Source organism: Lutjanus erythropterus, chromosome 7 (genome assembly GCF_056507025.1).
Source record: "Lutjanus erythropterus isolate fLutEry1 chromosome 7, fLutEry1.hap2, whole genome shotgun sequence".
In the NCBI taxonomy this organism is placed as follows: domain Eukaryota; kingdom Metazoa; phylum Chordata; class Actinopteri; order Lutjaniformes; family Lutjanidae; genus Lutjanus; species Lutjanus erythropterus.
Genome location: NC_139323.1, coordinates 28,686,834 through 28,705,477, shown reverse-complemented (window position 1 = coordinate 28,705,477; position 18,644 = coordinate 28,686,834).

Genomic DNA, 18,644 nt, shown 5'->3' with positions numbered 1-18,644 from the left:
CATTGGAGAAGGCTGTCTGATGACAAGGTTAAGTGGTGAAAACATTCTACATGTAACAAATACTTAAACTGATACAGACTTTTTAAAGTGGGTCTTTCTTTGGCTGGCTAAAATTCATTTTGCTGCTGACCCTGTGCACACAGCACATTGCTTGGCCTTCTACATGGTACTTCTGCTGCTTCTCCAAACTGGGCTCATGCTGACCGCCACCTACTGTTGGTAATACAATGACTACGGATAAGTGCCTCATGCAACCCAACTTAAAAACAACAATTTAAATTAATTTTGAACATGAAGAGAAGACAAATATGAAGGCAGCGATATATAAAAGAGGAATTTCTACGGTAGCTGATAGGTTGATTTTGTAAAAGGATTGCAGCTCTGTAAACATATGATTGTGCAGCACAATGTTAAAAAAACCTTGTTTTTATGTGGTGTAATTTGCTCTAAGATGATGGCATGCTTGATCATCACACAGCTGGAGAAACAGCAACACAGAGCCAATTACATTCCTGTGATACAGTGGTGAGAATTAGTCCTGTCTGTAGTGTTAGCAGACACACAGAGCGTCATCTGATTTAATTAAGAGAAGAAAGAAGGAGAAAGGGAGCGAGAAGGAGAGAAAGACTAAAATAGCACACCATCATCCACACAAATATAGAAATAGGATCATCCTCGTGAGTTTCACACCTCTAACTAACCCCTTTGGATTTTCTCCCCTTTTCACCTGAGACCTAACACTTCTGCCTACTTTATCTTTTCCCTTTCCCTGCTTTTTACTCCAATCACTCCCTCTGCTGCCTTCTGCCACCTCTGTCATTTCATCCCCCACTTCCTCCATCTCTCAATCTTTCTTCAGACCATTAGTCAGTCCTGGCTGCTCTTTAGTTGTTATGGAGACTGGGGGATAGAGGGGCTAAAAATGGCTTCCTCATTTAGCCCACTGTTATTCAGTGGATGTCCTGAGCCCCGTTTTCACATTGACGAGAGTTTGCGGTGTGCGTTTGAGGCGAGGGATGCTCTTAAAGTTACAAAACAAATTTGTTTTTGTTGATTTGTGACCTTTGTTTGTTAGCTCGTTTAAGCTGAGGTTCAAGACAAGATGTGTATGTGTTCGCGCTGGCAGATAAGAAAGAGACATTACAGCGAGAAAGATAATGTTTGCTTTGTGGCTCTGTGTCTGGGGCTTCTGTCTGGAGGTCAGAATCATTGTCACACTAATAAAACAATGGCAGCTACTGCTAAAGCCTGCTTATACACATCACAAATAAATTACTTTGACTGGCTAGATGCACAGATATTTCTTATTGAGAAGCAAAGTCTAGCCTCTATCAATGGACCGCCATGGGACCTTATTTTAGGAAAAAATATGTGCACGACGAGACACATCTAATTTTTTGATCCAGTTTGAATTGTGTCATGAATTATACATGTGTTTGTCAATTTCACAGTTTGTGATGAAACTCTTCAAGCACACATAACTGTAAAGACTACACAACCAAAAGTTGCGTGACCTCGTTTAACACTCACCGAAACCTTGTAGAGCCGGTCCCCACAAAGTGGCTCTTAAGCAACTGACTTACTCTGTTTTTCCATCGCTGCAGCTCTCAACATTGACAGACCGGTCGTGATTTTCACCTTTTTAAACACTTTTTCCATCATTTTGGAAGAATGAGGTGAAATGTGGCAACATGCCAGCCATGTTAGTGTTGGTGAAGTACATTGTGTGAGACGAGAGATGTAGTTGACTGTGCAGTTTCATACAAAACCAAACGGTATTTTTACACTTTATTATTTGCAAACTGTAGCAATATAAATTGACAAATTATCAAATAATCCAAAAAAAAAACATCTGAAACCACTCCTCCAAAACTAAGTCTGTGCTGTCCATCCATAAACTCTGTTACATTTCAAACGTTTATGTTTTAACCAAATTAAAGCTAAATAATAGCCTTCAAATCCACCAGCTCTACTCAGTTGGCTGTTTCTCTGAATATAGAAATGAAGTGTAACAAGTTTATACATTTATATTTAGAAAGCATTTTTTCTATTTGTGTGTTTTTCATAATTGCCAGTATAACTTTACTATGCCCTGATGTGATTTTGGACAATAAAGTTTATTGTTTAACTCTAAATATCCTGTCTCCATCACATACCTTTGTGTGTTTGATTGAGGAATCACTGCAATATTGGCCAATACACTGGTATCAGAATTTGTTCTACTCCTTTGTTGAACTTTTCCTGGTACCTGGCCTGGTCTGATTGTCAATCATCGATATAAGAGGCCAGCGTCTCTGTTTTCCTCCCCTCTCATCTCTCAGTCAGTACTCCTCACATACAAGAATACATCAAAGTGTGTATTTATTTCCTGCTGACAGATTTTTATTGACCTCTTGCCTCTCACAGGCTGTTATTGTCGGGAACTGGACATTCTGTATCAGGAAGAGCAAATGCTAGTTCACCTCCACAGTCCAGATAAATATCAGAAATATGAATTTATATGGAGACACTGCCAGAAAATCCAGGAACCTACACCTCCCTCCATCACAGTGCTCTGCACTGATTGCTATGACAGCTATGCTGCACCCTCCTCCTGTCTGGACACTGGCACATATGACAGGGATGAGGAAGGTGAAGGTTGGCCACAGAAACTGGCAGATGTAAATCAGCCAAAGGAAGCACAACACATGGCTGATTTGGCGCAAATGAAACATTTGGCAGACAGTTTATTTCCTCCCTGTAGTTTCTCTTCTCCCTCATGTAGGACTATTCATTTATCCGTTTATTGTGAGCGTAAGGTCTATTTTATGATTGAAGTGGAGCCGCTCATGTTGTATTAAACACCATTTTATGCACAGTGAATATCACTGGTCATGATAACAGTATGAGAAAATGACTGTTCCTTCAGCTAGTTTGGATTGTTTTGTTTTTTTTAAAGATTATTTTTGGGATTTTTTTTTATATGGACAGCTGAAAATAGGACTGAATGACAAGGTGTTTGGATTTGGCTTGTTAATCTATTCATTTCTATGAGTGTCTTTATTTAAATACATTTCAGAAACAGACAAAAAATTAAACAACTGGATTCTATAGCACTCTACAATTCCCACATCTCTCCCAGTTTCAAAGGAGTTGCTGAAGGCCAAAGGAAAACTTTGAGTTGTAGTTAGTTTTATGGGGATTGGGGTGGAAATCCTGAACTGGTTCCAAAGTGTCTAATCCATCAAAATCCGGGCATGTTTTTCTGAGAGCTGTGCATTGCAAAAAAAAAAACTGATGTCAAACTGTGTCTACACTGGAAACTTACAACAAGAGGGTGTCATGACGAGTATGTGAAATACGCGCTAATGCTGAAGTTGATTCAATACACAATATACAAGATTCAAGGATGCAAACTAAGACAAACAACTATCAATCAACTTTTTAAGAAGTGAATCCAGTAACAGTTTTATGTGACAAATAATTTTTAATTATTATTGATTATTAGTGACCCCCCAAATATTGCTACTGCTTATTTCACACTGTGGTCACGATGGAGAGGTAGAAATTATCCAAAGTGTGTCTACTTTTTACAAAGAGTGATGACAAAATTATCATTTCAAGTAAGGTGGAAACACCAGCAATATGCTGAAACATCTTCCTACACAGCATGTGTTTGAACGCCAGGAATGCCATGTATTGTGCATGATAGTCTACACACAAGTGCCACTGCTTCTCAACCAAACAGCAGGGCTGTTATTGAGGATGAATATCCCATGTAATGATAACATTAGCACCACACAGGCTGGCTGAGCAGATTTTATCTTTGACTGTGAAAACCTAAATGAAAACGAATGCTGTACAGATATTCTCTCAGTTCATCCATTTTCGATGATGAGTGTTGCTACAGCTCGGTCTCCAAGCACTTGTTTGACTAAAACTGATCAGGAGTCAATAAGAAGAATCGTTCCCACTCCCTGTATTGGGATGAGGGGGTCGCAGGGGTTGGATTGGTTGAACCCTGGTGGTCACTTCCCTCACTGATCCCAGAGACGACACCCATCTGACAGGTGCCTGGTGTATCTACAAGTTAATAAAGTCACTTTTAGTCACCGGGAGCTGTCACACAGACAAACATCTTTGTTCCCCCTGCATGTGTCTGCAGGCGTGACGTGAGAAACACACTGTGGTGAACTGAGCTGATGCCCTGGCCAGAGTTGTCAGCCATGATAAGTGAGTAACAATGACATACCCTGCAGAAGTGACAGCTCTCCGCTGCGTGACAAATCTGTCATGACAACCGTCATGCCGTGATACTGATAACGTTGTGGCTTATGCTCCATGTCACTGTCAAGCTGCTAACTAATGTGATGTGAGTGCACCTGACCAATGCAATGATATTAATTGCACAGCATGTGTTATTTACACCACCGGTTCTCAGCTCAGAGGGGTTGCAGGATAATTTTGGAGTATCACAAGATGTTGTCTAATAGACAGGAGGCTCGTTAATGCCACAAAATGTCAAATATCAGTAAGATTTATAAGGTGTAAGCAGGCTGTAACCGTTTTCATTAAAATCGTCTGAATTTTGCATGACTTGACTTGCTTGACTTATAGCAGAGATTAAACGTGACTCGCTTGAAACCAGACCCGACCTCAAAATCCAAGATGTTCGCTCCATGCATCAATAGTAGTGAAGGCTGTTTATTAGCTGTTCTGTTGTTTGTGTCTCATTAAATCAGTCCCACACACAGTCTATGGTGTTTGTGAGTGCAAAAACTGCATAATGCATCAATATTAAGTAGACAAAAGTTTTTGTTCTGACTTGTTGTACATGAGCATGGTGAATTTATCGATAATATCATTCCCAGCTCTGACTTCCAACCTCCAAGGTAAATGTAACGCACCATTACTCCAACCTCTACTTCTGATACTGAAATGGACTGAATAAAATCAAACAACAAAACTGTGAAAATGCTGGTTGTGGTGGGATGTGAGAAGTTTAATTAGCTAAAAGAAAAAGCTAAAATAAAGTTTGCGAACCACTGATTTGTAAGTGAATAAGTGCTGACAGAGGTGCACATGATATGGACTATAACATATCACATGAAGAGGACATTAGCTGGACATACAGAAGATTCACTCCAATCTATGTTGGCTGAAAAAAAAAACTGATAAACAGTTGTCACTGCAGACATTTCAATTAGACAGGTGTTTTCGATAACATTAATGATGGTGTTCTTCCATTAAAGCCCCATCACACCTATAGTCCACCCACACAGATGTTCTCACTTCTGAAAACATCTGTGTGGGTGTGCACGTCCCAGCATCCCAGCATGCACATTTTTAGAACCCTAATCTAAATGAAATGTAGTCAACATCAATGTTATCAGTTTCATCTGTGCTTTTCCTGCAACGACACGTCAGAATATGTGGTTTGAAAAAGGTTTATTCTGCTGATTTCTATGTATTAAGGTCAGCTGGAGGACGTCTGCACAGGCTATTTGATGATGGTGACACAGTTTATTGTACTTTGTTCTTGGAAAGTGGACTTCTGGGAGGTTTTCCACCCAACAAAAAGCAATATATCATACAGTATACAGTCATTAATGTTTCAGTGTGTACAATCCAGCGGCATTACTTGCAGTACATTGCATCAGGCAGAGAGGATCCGGCAGCACTAAACACTGGAGAAACACAAACCATGAGCTGGAAAAGCTCAGCTGGAGAAAAACTGAAAAATCCGTGTCCTGTTGAGTGTGGATAAAGCCTTTATGGTGGTGCACAAAGAAACATGCATATTAGCTTGTGTAGTATAATATGGTGTAACTCATTTATGGTAATCACATTGACTAAATGCAAACTTTAAAGCAATTGATTTGATTTTGGGACATTTATTAGGTGAGTAGACATTTAAAAAGCACACAGGTAAAACTACTGGAGATTGGCAGCAGATTTAACTGCAATAGATGATGCTTTACACCATGTTTACATTTTTTAATTAGATTGTTTTTGTTTCATCCTTTTGCTACACAGGGATTTTTTGGGGATATTCCTTTACCATTCATTGTGTGGCAGATATCTTTTAATGCTTCAGGCTGTATTCAGTTATTGTCTGGTTATAAATCCCCCCCCTTTTCCTCACCCAGAGTGGAATAGCTCCTACAAATGTCCAGCAGTGGCTCAGTTGTTGCGTTTAAGAGCTTTTAAAGACTGTTTTTGTCAAAGGAGTCTGATGGGTTTGAAGCAGGGGCAGTTCTGTGGGGGAACCAACAGGGACCGCTGCTCCTTATAACACTGAGTTTGCTTCTATGCTGGTACTCCTGAGAGAGATGTCAATCAAAATGTGATCTGCCACTCCTACACAGCCTTAAGAAACAAGCTGTTCTTTGAAGAGGGTTTTCTAATAGTTATGTAACGTTTATTTTCACATAGTTTCACAAATACATTTTTACTATTTCAAGCCAAATTTCCAGAGGCTTTAAATGTAAATTTGCACAAACAATTTGGAGGTTTTTTTCTGAAATAAAACATCCTGCATTGAATTAACAAGAAATTTTCAGTTTTGAGCATGGATAAAGTTTGTTCAGGCACAAGAAGCAAGGAATGGATCTTGCCACACAGCGAGCAGAGAAAGTTTTGCACCTACACTACTGTACACTGCAGCCTGACCTCTCTGTAGGGGGAAGGGAACAGTCAGGATTTTTTTTCTTTAAAATCATGCATTCGGCAGGACGATGAATTAATATAACTGCCATGGTGGCCCACAGTGCAGTGGGTGGTGTGTGTACAGCAGATTGTCTTGACAGAATAAGGAATTGTGTGGAGCAACTCCTACAGTGCTGCTCTGGATGGTTTAGTTAATATAAGCCTCTCTGCCTCCCACAGTGTGTGCTCTCATTTTTACCTCCCTCCTCATCCTTTTTACTCTCCTTCTCTCTGACACACACACACACACACACACACACACACACACACACACACACACACACACATGCACACACACACAGAACCCCCTACATTCACACACAAGACATTAAAGTTGTTATACAAGATCAAGTATTACTCCGCCTTACATCAACAGCCTGGGACGCTGGCCTGGCGCTCTGTGAATCAGTCATCAGTTGAGTATCAGTATGCATATTGGTTTATGTGTCAGTTAGCTAAATGTTTGCTCTTTGGCCCGAATGAGTAATTGATTTGGTAAATGATTTATTAGCCATCTGTTGGAAGAGGAAGAGAGATTGAGAGATAAATATAGAGGGTGAGTGAGTGAGAAATGTTAATTTAGTGCAGAAATGAGTTGTTGGCACACCAACTCTTTCTAGGTTACAAAAGTTCACATACTGCATGTAAAACCAGATAAAACTGAAAATCACAATGTTGCATAATAACGTCATAAACATGCTGCCTCCATACAGTATATTTATATTAATACATTATGTCACAGGCAAGAACACTGCTGATTACCAAAGTCAAAGGTTTAGAAAAATATAAAACACATCACAAATAAATAGTCAAACAAGTTGAACATAAAACGAAGGATTCAAACTCAGCTCTTCTCTTGGTTTTGTAAGGATTTCTAATCCCAACAGGCAGTAATGGAAGAAGTAAAATAAAGATAAGATCCAGATTTTTTTTTACGAGTCCTGAATTCAAAATGTTACTTCTGTACTTTTATGATCAACAAAATGCATTTTAGTATCGAAAGTAAAGTAGTAGTCATCATGCAGCAGAACTGCTACTGTCAGTCATATATTATTGTTTATTACCTCTGCAAAGGAGGTTATGTTTTCAGTTCAGTTTGATTATTTATATGTCTGTTTGTCAGCAGGATTATAAAAAAAAACTAGTGGCCCATTACATTTTGGAGTGGATCTGAATCATGGGGTTGATCCACAAATTATTTTTTTCCTTTTGTGAGAAAGGTCAAATGAAACACCAGCATCAATGTAAGAATCAACTGAATTATGCAAACTAAAGTGAATAGTGTGCCAGGACCTAACACGCAACAAAATATAACAGCCACCCCACCTGCAGCAAAAAATAAGCAATGTCAATGTCAGAATCTCTATAGAGCAACTACAAAGAACATCTCTCAGATAACTACAGTATTTCTCTCTGACTTTAAGTGGCTTCTCAGGTTTTCTTTGCAATATATAGTCTGGAAAACATCCAAAGAAAATATTACTATCACATTTATCTAGGGTGTTTTCTTTAAACATACAGAATTAAAGATGAATGCATTCTGGCTTGGAGTCCTGTTTTGTCTCTTGTGGACAATGAAAGCCAAATGCAACACACTGCTTGTTGACAACAACACAACCCTGACAGCAGCGCTGCTCAAGACGCTGCTTCAGCACCAACTCTGTAGTGACACTGACCAAACATGGAGTCCTCAGAAAACCCTGTTCTTTATTTTATCTGTGTCTATATTATTATCTTCATTATTTACAAATTTCAAAACAGTGTATTAACACCTTGTGCTAAGGAGGGATGCACTTGACTCCCGCAGACTGAGGGATAAGTTGATTGACGGGAAGATCCTTTGATTATGTAATTTCCACCCCAGCCAGACTCCCTGCGGGGCTCATAAGGGATCCTCTATAGTTCAGAGTCTCTAGAGGTAGACATACTGTATCTGTGTGGTCCACCATCAGTCGTAGTGTAGTTTCTGCATAATTTATCTCTGTGTCCGTGCTGCTTTACTTCAATACAGAGTGTAAGATTGAGGCTGAGTAAGACTTGTTGTTTCTCAACATTATGCAATGATCTTATTGACTCCACCAGCCCATATTAAAAATCCACAACTGATAATCTTTTTGCCTTTAACTTTACTTCATTTTCTGCCACTGATAATTCAACACACTGGACCATGATGCACCAAACAGTGGAGATATTTCAATCTACCTGCAGTCTCCTGAATTTCTCTCTTTGGTGCACTTAACATCCCTCCCCTGTGGACACGCATCCATTCAATCTCGCTGCTTGTCAGAGGCACTCGCTCCAATAATTCTCAACATCCTTGGCCCGTAACCACGTAAAGAGAGGAGACACGGCTGTTAGCCGCCATCACAAAAGCACAAAAACAATTTCTCTAAATTAGCTCTGCTTGAGACTCCCATATGGGCTGCGTAAAAAAAATAAATAACTCAGTATTTGCAGAGAAACTGTGGCTGTAACAGAGCACAAACATTTCTCCTGCCAACAACACTGAGGGTTGATTCTTCTGACGCCTCTTAAAAGACATCTGATGCTGGTTAAAACAAACACTAACTGACATATAAATCTTACAACCCACTGTATTTTTTAATTGAGACCACTAGCAAGGAATTATCTTAGATCATCTGAAATGAAACAAGGTGAAAACAATGAAAATGTTTTGATTGGGATCAATTATTTTAGAATCAAATTTTTGTAGCAACAACTGGTTCAACTCATAGACTGCGCATTTTTTCTGTTTTGGCTGCAGTCAGAGATTAGGTTCAACCATTCACCGAACCTAAAGATGGATGAGGCGTCTCCACTTACTCCCACCGTACAAAACTGAAGTCTCCCAGACCCGAGCACTGCCATCTTGCACCAGTGATGAAATTTAGAGTCACAGTGTGCACAGTAGTGATCAAACTGATGAGGAAAATGAACTCTTGAACAAACATCACCTTGATAAGAACTAAGATGACCTACAACTTTTTTTGACATGCACTCTGATTTTTTAGTTTGGCCAGTGTCCCAACTGCTAACATGGAGGCAGCAGGATTTATGACCTACAGTATAATGCAGCCAGGCATCAGGAGGTGATCGAGTTGTTTTGACTTCATTTTCAGGTGACTGTAATGTCGTCCATCTTTATATACTGTATGTCAATGGGTTCAAACATGAGACATTTTTTCTGCGTTGTTCAATCTTGTGAATGGTTCTAAAGGAGCCATTTAATATCTAACTCTAATGTTAAAACAATGTTTAACCTTGTTTTATGTAGGGATGTTCATAGCAACTAATTTCCCTGTCGATTAAATGGGAATTTTAAGTTCAATTTTTTTTAGATGATAAATCTAAAAGTAAAAACAAAAGATGTTAAAATTGAGGTAGACATTGTCTGAAAAATAAATAATGTGTGTATTAAAAGCCATTTGACGCCATTAATCAAATTTTCAATAACCAAATTGTATTTTAAATGCCACTGGAATGTGTTGCAATTATCCAATAAAACATGACAACATCTCACTAAAAGTGTTTTCTTTTCAGACTGAACAGTATCACAGCGTCTGCAGGTAAATGACATTGTTTATCTGGAGGTGATATTATCAGCTGCACTGTGTGGCTAACGTTAGCAGTGCCAGTACCAGCAGGCTGTTCTCCTTGCAGTTACTGTCCACATATCTGCGCTGAACGTGGTTACGCATCGCTCCAGTCGAGTGGTTATATGTCAGTTTATTTTGACACAGCCTACACACAACCTTATTTTCATTTACCAGATCAAAACTACTTAGAAACAACGTGTTTATGAGATGTCCCATACTGTCACACATCTGACAGAGCTGCAGCCCTGACTTATAACAGTTAACTGATGCTAGATATTAATAAATTGTTTAACCGACTAGTATTTTTTGTGTCGGCCTACATATTTATCTTTTTCCAAAGAGGGCCTCAAACAAACCCAACATGAGTACGAAGCGCTCTTACCCACTGATTTTTTTTTTTGTAAAAACGACAATTACATGCCGGACTATTTCCTGGTCGCGGGGCAGTAACCCCTGGATTCTTCTTTTGTTGCCTGGCAACTGCTTCCATATTTCCCAAAGGGCTGCACTGCTGCTGCTGTAAAGGTTTGATGTAGAGAGACTTTAACTGTCCCCATCTAGGGACAAAAGTCTTATTTGAGCGTCCAAGACTTGGCCCACAGGCCTCTATTTGCATACCACTGTTTGATAGGTTGAAATCACACTGACACATATCGTGTAATACACAGGAAGTTATAATGACTCCGGTGCAGCCTGTCTCGCTGTGAAGTGAACAAGGATTTTACAACTTGGTCTCAGTGTCTACAGTACAGCCTGCTGACACCTGCTGCTCCTCCATCTCTGTCTGTCTGAAACCTGTAATTTAATTCTGAACTCAGAGTCAACACTAATTTAAGTTGTGGGAATACAGTGTTCCCCCATGTATTTTGTTAACTTTTTTTTTTTTTACCAGAGCCTGTTCAGGAACAAATGTCAGGGCATTTATAAATGTAATTCTCATAAAAGGGTTGTCTCACTCAAATTTAATTTGCAAAGATAAAAGTTTTTAATTGAAAGATGTTCTAGTGAATATCAGCTCAGTTTGGGTAACTTTTACTCGTAACTCAACTGGATTTAATTTGACATCGGGACCGCTTTCATCTCAGTGTAGCACCTCATCTTCTCTGATCAGATACCAGACTAGACTGCATAAAGGCCCTCGACATTGTCTTTGTTTCCCGGCCCACTCAGCCTCTTTAGAAAGACAGAGAGGTAGAGAAGGGGAGGGCATGCAGGGACAGAGAGTGAGCTTGTTAGACTGTCAATTTCCTCGACACCATCATCATTATTCACTGATTTAATTGAGGATCACAGCTAAAACACCACTTTTACTCTGAAGATGTCACTACCTACACACTCTTTGTCACACTTTCTTTCTTCATCTTAATTCACGAACAGATTCATGTTTCACTTTGTTTGATTTGTGGAACAAAGGCTTGTTGAAAAGTGAAAGAAAAGTCTTGATTTTTTTCTGTCTCACACATACACACACTGAAAAGCAGGTGTATAAGCAGCACAACCCCCCCCCCCCCACCCCCCCACCCCCATCAGACTACAAGAAAATCCATCCTGTTCTGGTCTAATTGTGGAGACATTGACCAGAGAAGCAGCAGGACTGGAGCCAGTGACAGCCTGACCTGGGGCGGGGTCCTCCATCACCACGGTAACAGCTCAGGGGGACATATCCACCCCTGCTGTGTCTGAACTCATCAATCGATCAGACAACAGATGGGAATTAAGATTGGAGAGGACAGGACTGTCTGTGTATCTGTATGTGTGCGGTTGAATGTATCCGATTGTGTGTGTGTGCCTTTGTGTGTGTGTGTGTGTGTGTGTGTGTGTGTGTGTGTGTGTGTGTGTGTGTGTGTGTGTCTGCGTGTGTGTGACAGTTCTAACAGGTATATTACTGCCAAACAGACAGAAGGTGCTGTTGGCTAAAAGACATGCAGTAGTGGCACATTTGGTTCATGCACATGAATGCACCGAGACACACACACACAGACACAAATCAGAGAGATGGTGCTTTCAGCTTTCAGTGAGTCAGGTACAGTGACAGTACGTTCACACACTGATAACTGGAGGAACATAGCTGGAGGACAGATAAGAGAAAAGAAATGAAAAGGAAAGGAAATGAATCAAAAGAAAGGCAACAAAAGGAAAAGGGAAAAATAATAGACTGTGCTGGAGCTGAAGAGAGGATAAGAGAAAAATTAAAATGTCAGCACACATGCACTATGAAACTCCTAATATTCTTGCATTTGTCTCACTGGCTTATATTAAGTGTGTTGTGATTGATGTGAAGATCTCATGCTGGCTGTCCCGCGAGGCCAGCAGTGGTAATAGAGTAGAAATAGTCCAATTTTGACAGCGACATAAAGATGGATGGCTGCAGCATCTCTGTGTTCACACAGCAAAGAGGACACTGCCTCTCTCTGTTAATTAACACTGGAGGAGTAGAAGGTCGGCAACTTCAACAACTCTGTTTTATTCCAGCCACACGACAAAATTGAATATACACAACTAAGACAGCTGCTTAATTTGATTACAACAGAATTAAAAGAAGGCGTATTGCTGTCTGAAAAGCAGCCATATACAGAGGATTATTTGAAATTTGGTTTTTGGGGAATCCTCATGGTCTAGTGGAGTGTTTCCAAAATTTAGGGTCGCAAACCCATTTTTATTTGGTCACCATTTGGTAGATAAAATACAATTTTTCCTCAAATACTGACAGGAATCTAAACCCAGCACAAAAATAAAAATCAGGCTGCCAACATACACCACCATGTTCTCAACAGAAGACGGTGCAAGACTGACAAAGGTAAGCTTTGCACTGTGGAACATAAAACTAGAAGCTAAATTACAGTAACAGACTACTCAGTCCAGGCATAATGGGAAATGTGGGGCATCACTAAAACATTTTAGTGTGAAGCCTCGTTTAAAGTTACTGCATTACGTAGTCAATACAAATTCAGCACTTCCTGTATCAGTTTCCAATTAAGTTCCTTGTGAGATGGTCAGAAATTTAAGATCGCACTCAGCAAATTTACTGTATGTAACAAATATAAGTTGAGACATAATAAGACCTGTTATCAACATGAGAAAAACTGTCGAGCTTAACTTTGCTGATGTGACGACAAGCAAATCGGTTCCTGCATCTTAGTGTATCTGAAAGATAGATCTTTTCGTATCATCTTTTCCTTTCTGTATCCGTTTATCTCCTCTGTTTTCTTTGCATTTAACCCCAAAAACTTTCTGAATGTATCTATTTTCCACTTCCCCTCTCTCCGTTGTTCTTGTTGCCTTGCCTGATCACTGCTGCTCCTTATCTTCTTTTTTGATCTGGAATTCAACTTGTCTTGGTATTCAGTTGAAAGGAATGGTAGAAAAAGCTTCAGTTTCCAAAGTGAAGAGGAAAGAGCCTGAACCATTGCGACAAAAGATTTAACAGACATGTCTGTGTTGCTTAAACTCTCCTGTAGTTAAGTGAAACAGAGAAAAGGTCGAAATGCTCTCTCCACATCTTCACTCTCATTAACTCCCTCTGAGCTGACTCCATCGCTCCTCCACTCCCTCTGTATCCCCCGCGAAGTGTCTGGCACATAGTGGTGACACAATCCCTCGGTGGGCGTCGCCCTCTGCCAACTGTTGCCAGTCTAATGGAGGGCTTGCCAGCGAATGAGACTGCCAAGGTGCCAATTAGTACGTACGATTACGCATAGAGGCATCCTTCTTATTTCCTCCAGCTTTATCTCTTCTCTATTCTTTACTTTGTTTCTCTCCTGTCATGTTCTCCAGGTTATCACCTCCTCCTCTGGTCTCTGACTTTCCTTCACAACTTTACATACGAGTAACTGGCCGGTGAAGCCAATCACAACAGTCCTCACATACACGATAACAGCCTTTAAGGAAACAGCGAGTGCCATCTGGTTTTTCATACGTCCCTCCCACTCACTCTCTCTGTGTAATACAGGCCGTCTTGAAACACCACAGCAGCTTGCTGAGGTAATCATGGCCTCCAGCGTTGACACTGTTAGCAAATGGTTCCATAATTACACGTGTTCACACATAATGTTGAGTGAGTCAGGGGTATCCACTGTGGAAAGGTTCACAGGCTTTGTAGCCTCAGCTAACAGTCGTGTGTTCTGCCTCCATAGGCAACATTTTCTACAATATAGTTAAAATAGGGATCCTGCCTGTGTGAGTCAAAGTGTAATGTAAACCGTCAGTTAGAGTCTAGTCAGTGCAGTCAACACTTCTCTGACACAACAACAACAAAACTGAACATTATCAGCCTCATAAATGATAGGATTTACTGCAGGACAATGTTGATCAATTGCATTAGATTATACAGGTATAACCAGGTAATGATATTAGCGCCTGCCACCTGCCAAATTAGATGTCAGTATTTGTATCTGAATATGTTTGACGAAAAAAATTATCTGTAACTGTAGTTTGATAGAAGACAGAAGTCACAATAAAACGATATTTCCCAAACTTTTTCTGGGATGCCCCCTTCAGAAGCTGACAAAAGTTTGTAAACCCCCACCTGTAATTATTATAATTATAAATATTAAGAAAAAATTTGGAAGTGACTGATAAAAAAAAGGATTGAAATTGAATTTCAGTGAATAAAGGTCAGCATCATACCATCATCAAACTTGTTTGTTTATTTCCCCCACATAAATCAAACTCGTTTAACTTCGCTTCACTCTATGTATGTATGTTAGATCATGTCTGAAGACTGGTCCAAAGGTCTAATTCTCAAAATCGCCAAGAAAGGCGACACCAAGAACTGCAACAATTGGTGAGGAATCACTCCTCTATCTATTCCAAGCAAGGTGTTTTCTCTAGAGGATGGAGGCCGCCACCGACGCCAAGCTTTGACAGGGGCAGGTTGGTTTTAGCAGTGGACGAGACTTCACCTACTTGGACAGCGGGACCCAAAAAGCCATCAGGTTGGGAAAGGCTCTGGGTGCCCTCTCTCAACTCCGTTCCATCTGGAGATCCATGCAATACAGCCTTAAAACAAAGATGCTTTTGTTTAACAGCAGCAGCAAGTCTGCTCTGCTGTATGGTTCAGAGAGCTGGAGCGAGGTCAAAACAGACAATGAGGAGAGTGGAGGCCTTTCACAACGGATACCTCAGACAAATACGCCAGATCTTCTGGCCAAACAAAATCTACAACCATCAACTGTACAAGTTTGTTTGAGATGGCGAGGCCACATGCTGAGAATGGAGCAGGACCGGATCACGAGGGTCCCCTTAAGATGGACACAAGAAAACCTGGGAGGCCCAAAACCACCTGGTGCAGAACTGCAACACAGGAGCTGGAAAAGATGAACCTGTCATGGTGAGAGGCACAACATGCTGCCAAGAACCGAACATAATGGAAAGAGCTCATTGAAGCTTTATGTCCCACAGGGGATGAAGAGGCGTAAGTAAGTAGGTATTATATCAACTGTAAGGTACCAGTGACTCCATGTTTACAATTCTAAAGTCTTCTACATACATTTTGGAAGAGGCAGGCAAAAAAAATGCGTGGCTGTGAGGAAAAAACTTTATTTCAGACCCTGGGTATAACTAATAAACTGGTGAGTCAGTGTCATTGGCTATTTTAAGCATAGTTTTGACTACTTGCTGCACACAAAGCCTGAAGGGACAAGTTGCACCTGTGTGTGTAACCAGAATCCCTCAGTGCCTCAGGGCCCAAGTAAACAAGTAAATAATCACCAGTCACTGTTTTAACTGTATAAATACATTTTTTTTAAGTTTATTTTAAATTTTATCACCTGAATTCATAGTCTTCATGGTCTTGTGTGCAGTTGATCTCTTTAGGATTCATAAAAACATATTTTGTCATTTCATAATACATCAAATGTTTTCAATTACCAGTTTAAAAAATGTGTTGGTCTCTAGATTGCATCATCGAGTTGCTCGATGTCTCTACTGACTCATACCTCACATTTTTCGTTTACTGTGCACTTTATTTGCATCATATTGTTACATGTTTTCCAAATTATAAACTGATTATTGCTACTTTTGTCTCCTGTGTGTATACGGCTATTGAATGTCTATTGTCTTTTGAATGTCTGTCCATTCAGGAAGCCGAATCTTCAAGTTTCTTGCTTCTTTCCCTTTAAACATTTTACCTAATCTAATTAAAAAAACATCTTGTAAGAACAGAGGGCATCGTACAGTAGGTTACTGAGACTGTAAAACCCTTTGTGATTGTGTACTGTATATAAATAAAACTGACTTGGGGAGTCTTGTAGGGATCAGTATGGAAACGATGAACCAACCTTTGCTTCATGTCATTGCTCTCCCCTAATTTCCTTAACTTTGAATTATTAAAAAGTAAATTATTTGCAGTAAGTAGTGAAAACTTAACGTTTGTTTGACTACTCTACTAAACTAGAAATGTTGAGTGCAAGTAGAATTTTCTTTTTTGTTTTTATTAAACTTATAATTTTCAATTAATGAGGGTAAAAGGTCAATAAAAAGATTCCTAAAACACAACAAATATTTTAGGAATTTAAAAACTATTTATTACTATATTGACTTTACTGAAAATCAAATGTTTTTTACTTTTTTGTTTTTATACTGAGCTGCAGTTACTGAAAATATCTGCGTTAGCTTAATCAGTCATTTTAATTTCACTGCAATCAAATTTAAGCTCCGATAACCTCCGATTTTTGATTTATGTATTTATTTTGCCTAAAATTTAGTATTGCTATTTTATTTGGTTTTCACAGTGCAGTTAGAAAAAAGGTTCACAAGGCAAAGTAAAAATAGAGGCACTCTGATAAAAACTTTTCATTTCACTGTGTCTGCGGGTTTTTAGGTTGGGGGTCTTTGTCTGTTGCATATTTGTAACACAGTCTGTGACTCCTCGGGTCTGCAGAGGACTCCTAATTACTAACTGATAGACAGCACTGGTGAGTCATCTAATATTATCAGCAGTTCTCATAATCTTCATTCACTCTCTAATGGGGTTGCAAACCTCGAGTGATGGCCTATAGGTGAGTGAATGAGTGTGTGTGTGTGTGTGTTGGATGGTCTGCGCGTGTGTTTCAGAGGAAAAGAGAGAGAGAAAGGGAGAGAGAGCAAGAACATTTTCATTAATTTATCTTTGCTGTGGCCAGAATGATAATTTAGAGAGGGATCTATCTGCAGCGCACTTCATCATGCTGAATATTAATAAAATGAGACCTGGAAGGCTATTTCACCCAGATCGAGCACATCTCCTCCCTAAATCACAAGTGGTGGCTTAGATTCAACCCACAACACATAAAGGCAGAACAAAGGCCTTTATTGTTTCCTGTTTTTTGGGAAGCTTATTTAGAAAGTTTTGTAGAAAGAAGCCTTTGTCTCACTGTCAAATAATGGTGTAGTAAATTAAGCCTTTTTTTTACACTGGACTAACACCCACTAACATCTGGCTTTTGTCTTTAATGGGAAATTGTACAATCTGCATTTCTTGGTAGGTTGAATGATTCTGCAGTAGTCACATGTATTTATTGTCTCCGGCTCTGTTTGGCAGTGATGGAAACATGATCCCCCCATGGACATGATCATTTTTGCTCTTTGTCTGGGTGGATGATAAAGGCTTGTCAGCTACGTCAGTAACTACTGCAACTCTTTGGCCTGTTTTCTCCCTAACAACATGGAAAACTGCTTAAAGTTGTGTATTTTATCCAGGTGCTTGTCTTGAGTCTGTCCCATTCTTGTGAATCTGATAGTTCAAGAACAGCTTGAGGGAATTTCTTCAAACTTGACACAAATGTTCACTTGGACTCAAAGATGAACTGATTCGATTTTGGTGGTTAAAGGTCAAAGTCATTGTTAGGAACGCCTGGAGGGAGTTTGTTCAAATTTGGCATAAACATCCACTTGGACTCATAATTCATAAACTAATTAAATTACAAAATAATGGAATTGTAGTCTGTTATATTTGCTGAAAAAAAATGTAATTAAATGCATGTATTAATCAAAATGTTGGTGGTCAAAATGGAGTTGCATTAAATTATTCTTTTCAGGTTGCCTGGTAGAGATGTGCACTCCACTGAGAGACCTCTTCTAGCTTTGTTATCTAAAAGCTTTTATTATGAAGCGGCAAAACAAGGAAATGTTAGGTTTCCATCAGCAGTAACTGAACACAACTTAGCTGAAAATGAACACGAATGATTAAAATAAAGCAGATATCTGAAAGTACAGAGAATGATGCAGAAACTATACTTAAAACCCTAGAGATTCAGTTGGAAGCTACTTTGGCTTTCCTGCACACACCAGGAAAATAAACGGAAAGGCAAACTTGCCTAGTGGTAATGGGAAACGACTCAATTGTCTATTGCTAGCGGGTTTATCTGCCTCGGCACAGGCTGA